Genomic DNA, 5843 nt, shown 5'->3' on the forward strand with positions numbered 1-5843 from the left:
CTCTATTGTCAGCTCACTTGTATATAACATGATATTCCTTTTTTTTCACAAAATTTGAGACTGTAATAGCATTAGAAAAATATAGATGCAATCAGATATCACCTTTGAAGTCATTTTTTTAAGAACAGGTATATTTTATGTACTACACAAATCAGAACCACCAATCTTATGTATATATATTATATATACATATATATATGTATATATACATACATTTTAAAGTATATATTTGCATAGCCTTTCTACAGAACTATGCCTGAAAAATATTGTGAATGTTGACCTTCTTTAATAATTTAACCATCAGCAATCCAGAGGTTGTGAAGTAATTGTTATCCTTGATGAGCAGTGGTTAAATTGAATTGCTTAGTAACACAGGCCTAAATCATGAAAATATATGTACTTATGAGCATAAGTTGGAATATACGGGTGCTAAAATGATAATTTAGACAGATGATCAAAGACTAAAAGCTATTTCTCTAGACATTTGTCTGTAACGATTATTCAGAATATGTGGTCATTTTGTTAAGGAGAGTTACATTTGGAAAAATTGCTGGTTAAGTAAAGTTAGACAAATCAGAACGTCTTCTCTAGTTCCTCCTCCAGTTGCTACAATGTAGCAAAAGAGAGGCCATCTCTTACTTTGATGTAACCAATTTGGCCTATTTCAGAGCTATTCATAATGAAGTGGGAAACAGAAGGTTTAAAGGCCACACTAACAGGCACCACCAATTCCTCACCACAGTCTCAACTTCAAACAGAAAATGCATCTCTTTTAGATTTCAAAACAGTATTTATATTTTTTCTCCCTAAGAATCACTGCTGCTTTGCCAACTAATGGGGCAAATAGGCTCTTATGCGACCGTGCACGTGCTCAAAATCAAGGCAGTTATTGACCACTGTGCCCTGAGAATGGAAATGACTTCTGGGTATTAGAGAACATTAGATGTGGGGCGCATCCTGTAACATGCGCTGCTGAACTTTTGACTCGGGAAGCTGGGATGCCTCCGCCCTGTTTAATGGGTTTGAAGTTTTAGTCCAGCAGCGACGAGGCAGCATCCTGCGGTCAGCTGAATGCGCTCACACTGCTTGCTTTGTGTTCGAAGTCTTTTCTTTTCTCCGGAGTATTCTCTCTCCACATGAAGGGAAACAATCAAAACTGAAGAAATCAGTTCCCACTTGAGAACATTAACGCATAAATGGACACTCAGACAGTTTTGCTCATTTTTATATAACTCAAAAGATGGGTGGAGGGCCTGGCTTACATAGAATCTTTGTTGTAACGGAAAGCATTATAGGTAAATAATTGGTTGCTATTTTCTTATCCTATAAAGGTATGGCACACTGTTCAATATTTTGTCGTGTTACCAAGTATGAAAGCTTATGTAAGATAATTGGACAAAGATGTTTATTTTCTGATTCTTTTGAATTATGACAAACCACTCTTTTGTGGGACACCAGTACACATAAAAGGAATCCTGCCATGCTGTTCTTGCTGGAGGGGGTTTCTTTTGTCTCGTTAACTTGTTTGTTTATACTTTGTTTTAATAGACACAAATTGTGCACACCACTTTTAAATTGTATCCATTCATTTAACTGGGACTTGGCTAATCAAATAAATCTGACAGCTCTTTCACTGCATGTTCTGATCCTATTCCTAGACATTAATTTGACAGGGCCAGTTTCAAAACAAGGTGTCTGCTCTTTAAAAACTATGTGAGCACTGCCTTCTTCTTGTGGGAGATGCACTGCCACTTAGTTTCTTAGAGAGATAAGCTTAGAGCTTAGTCTCACCACAGTGCAGATGTCCCCAAGCTTCTCAAAGTGTACACACACAGACACACAGACACACACACACACACAGACACACACAGAGACACACACACACACACACACAGACATAGACACACACACACACACACAGACACACATTGACTACTTGTCTACATGTCTTCAGGAACTTTACTTTCTATTAGTGGCTTAAGAATCATGTCTAATATCAGCTTAACCTCATGCTTATTTTACAACTAATTATCAGTAATTTAGTATTTAATATGTTCAAAATATACACTATTTTATGTCATTTAAACCACATGTAATACAATGTATGATGTTTTGAAGCTTGCAATTTATTGGATTTTTTTTATCATAGGAAAAACAAGGATAAGTTCATGAAAATATTATAGGTAATGAGTAAGACAACACAGACAAACAAACAGGCCAGAGAAGCAGCAACAAGGCACCCCACTACAGCAGCCAACAAGCTTCTCTTTTACCTGTTCTGACAAAGCCTTGACTATGTCCAACTTCATAACAGTTGTTGTAGCCAGCTCACATCCAGGACGAGCACAGTAGGCTGTGTACTTGGGCAAATTGTCAATGAATTGACAGTATATTTTAATATGAACTTCATTTTTTATTTCATTCACAATGTAAAGAGTCTTCTCTTAGATTACTTGAAGTCACCTGTATTATTATTCCGTGTGCCTTAGGTTGGAACTTGAGGATTATATCATCTAATTACAAACCATAGACACATGGACTACATAGTGATAGTTTGATTGTTTTTTCTAGTGTATATTTATCTTCCTATGAAGCTCTGTATAGATGTCACCTGGTGATCTAAACTCAAGAATGGACTATAGACATTTCTAGTTTTAGAGAAGATTCTACAACTCAGCTCATCATGAGCCTCCACTGGAAATGGTAGCTATGTGTATAGTCTCCACATACATTATATAAAATAATAAAAATATAATTTTTAAAGGACCAAGAATAGCCGGGCATGGTGGCACACACCTTTAATCCCAGCACTTGGGAGGCAGAGGCAGTTGAATTTCTGAGTTCCAGGCCAGCCTGGTCTACAAAGTGAGTTCCAGGACAGCCAGGGCTATACAGAGAAACCATGTCTCAGAAAAAAACAAAAAACAAGGGACCAAGAAATAAAGACTAAATATATAGAATGTATGTTATGTACGTTTAGATCTCTCTAGTCAGAGTAACTATGCATGATTTGAGGGAAAAATGCAAAATTAAACTTGATTTATGTTTTTAAAGCCCATTATTAAAGAAAAAATTACAGTCTAATTGATCTGAATATTCTATTTTTCTTTCAGTTGAAGGAAGCAATTTCCACCAAGCCATAACGAGGTTACTTTCTCCCTGAAAAATGAGTAAATTATTTGTCACTAACGGTGTCTTACGTCAGCTCTCATGACTTCTTCAGACTGAGCTCTTACACTTGGCATAATGCCCAATTCATTAATTAATATGTGATCAAATAAATTCAGAAATGATATTCTGTCTCATTTTATCTTAACATATAAATTTAATTATATCATTTTGAATTCTCCTAGAAAGTGGTACCTAGAGTGAGTCAGAACTGTAATGGCTTATTAAGGATTCTGTTTAATCATCAAATGAGTAAAAGTCAAAACAGGGAGAACTTGTGCACCAGATTCAGTTCCTAACTCTAAGAAAAGAGAGGGAAGCCTCATATTGCTGAATATTTGGCCAACCCTATGAGGAAGTCCAAAATGCACATCACCCAATAGCAGAGTCCAGAGAACCAGTCTGCTTTAGAATACACAGTGTTCCCAGTCACTGTCATGGTGCAAATCGGGATCCATGTAACATGCGTTTTACAGAGAATCTCCTTCCCACACCCAAGGACTTGACTGAGCCTTACAAATACAGAAGCAGATGTTAGCAACTGACAATTGGGCTGAGCTCAGGGTCCCTAACAGAGCAGTTAGAGAAAGGACTAAAGGAGTTGAAGGGTTTTGCAACTCCATAGGAAGAACAACAATATCAACCAAACAGATCCCCCAGAGCTCCCCGGAACTAAGCGATCAACAAAGGAGTACAATGGCTCCAGCTGTATATGTAGCAGAGGATGGCCTTGTCAGGCATCAATGGAGGGGTTGTCCTCGGTCCTATGAAGGCTAGGTAGATGCACCGAGGGCACGGAGGTTAGAGTGAGTGGGTGCGTGGGTGGGTGGGTAGAGGAACACCTTCATAGAAGCAGGGGGAGGGAGGCTGTGATAGGGTTTTTCCGAGAGGGAGGGAACCAGGGAAAGGGGATAACATTTGAAATGTAAATACAGAAAATATCCAATTAAAAAAAATACAAAAAGAAAATCAAAAAAACATATATAAAGGGGGAGCGGGGGGGGGGATCATGTGACTAGTAGACTATGCCAAAACAGAATACTTGAGATTCTAGCCAGAGTGAAGACCAACAGGAAAGGGTCAACTAATGTCTGAAAGAAATAACTGAATAACTGCAAGAAGTCTGATTAAAGTCTAAATGGGTGATGTCTCATTAGCTTCAAAGTTTCTGTGTAGGGTGATCTTCAAAACACATGGCATCCACAGTTGTCAGGTGTGTTTCCACACATGCTGGGTGAGTCTGAAGATGTGTTCTCCATGCCTGTGATGTAGATGCAGCTTCTACTGGAACCAAGTGAGAATTTAGGAGACACTGGCACAGTCAGAAGCAGCTCGGCTGGCTTTCACTGGCACTGTAGATGACTTGCTGATTGGATTTGCCTTAGGCTATTCTTTTCTCCTTTGATACCCGGGACAAAGAAAGCTAGTTTCAGAAGGAGAAAAATAAATAAAGAAATAAAATAAATAAAAAGAAATGCAGAAAGGGGAGGTGCCCAAGTTCAAGGCATTTCCGGTGCCCCATTTTGACAACATTAACCTGCCAGAGAAAAAGGTAAAGAATGTGACTCCAGCTGAGCCCTGGAGACAGACAAGAGAGGCGCCCCCAGGCTGAGAGATATGGAAGCACCAGGAAGAACACAAGCAGCAGAAGGAAGCAGCTTGCTTCATGGCTCATCCAAACACCATCATCTTCCAAGAGCCCTTTGTTCCTAGGAAAGAGGGAAAAGAAGAAAAAAAAATCAATGGCTGTTTAGGAACCTTTTCAGCTGGCCTCTGAGAAGAGAGCCAAGAAGCTTGTGGCGGAAGCGGGAGAAGAAACTGGAGAAAATGGAGCCTGGAGACTGGAGCAGTTGGAGGAAGTGAGGCAACAGGAAGAGGAACAGAGAATCTGTTGTTGTTGTTGTTGTTATTTTTCCAGGTATCGTAGTCTTTATTACAGTGGAGGTGTGCAATAGTATAAATACAATTCTAAATATTTTGTAGCTTTCTTAAGGATCAGGTAACCTGTTCTTTTGTTTCTGCTTTTTGTTGTTGTTGTTTGTTTGTTTTGGTTTGGTTTTGGTTTTTCGAGACAGGGTTTTCTGTGCACTCCTGGCTATCCTGGAACTCTGTAGACCAGGCTGGCCTTAAACTCAGAAATCTACCTCCCTCTGCCTCCCAAGTGCTGGGATTAAAGGAGTATGCCACCACTGCCCCGCTGTTTCTGGTTTTTAAAAATTTAATTTATCTCCTTATTCACTTTTCATCCTGATCACTGACCCCCTCCCAGCCACTCCCTCCCACAGTCCTTCCCCTCCCCTTCTCCTCTGGGTGGGAGGAGGAACCCTGGGTATTCCCCTACCCTGGCACTTTAAATCTCTTCAAGTTTGGGCACTTAGTCTCCCACTGAGGCCAAACAAGGCAGCCCAGCTGTTGGGACAGCTTCAACTCCTGAGGATAACAGGCACCTCTACCAAAGCAGTCCTCTGCAGTAGACAACCAAGTAGTGTTACCTCCAGTTTCTGCCACAGTTCATTACAAGAAATGCTTAAAAAACTATGGACTGATGATGCAGTATTATAGCAGCGTTAAGTATTCAATATCTTTTACAATCTTCCTTTACCCCTCAGAGGACTGAAATGTAGCTTTAGGATTCAGCAAATATATTTACCTGTTACCTGAGGTGAATAAACGAA

At 39.6% G+C, this 5843-nt stretch overlaps 1 long non-coding RNA gene across 1 annotated transcript; it reads left to right on the plus strand.

Moving 5' to 3' along the window:
- Positions 1 to 939: 939 nt before the first annotated feature.
- On the plus strand, positions 940 to 3244 carry LOC110309944. The gene is made up of 3 exons (XR_002379775.1): positions 940 to 1295; positions 2572 to 2703; positions 3114 to 3244. It is a non-coding gene; the product is annotated as an uncharacterized LOC110309944 (long non-coding RNA).
- Positions 3245 to 5843: the final 2599 nt, after the last annotated feature.

This window comes from Mus caroli, chromosome 14 (assembly GCF_900094665.2).
Source record: "Mus caroli chromosome 14, CAROLI_EIJ_v1.1, whole genome shotgun sequence".
In the NCBI taxonomy this organism is placed as follows: Eukaryota; Metazoa; Chordata; class Mammalia; order Rodentia; family Muridae; genus Mus; species Mus caroli.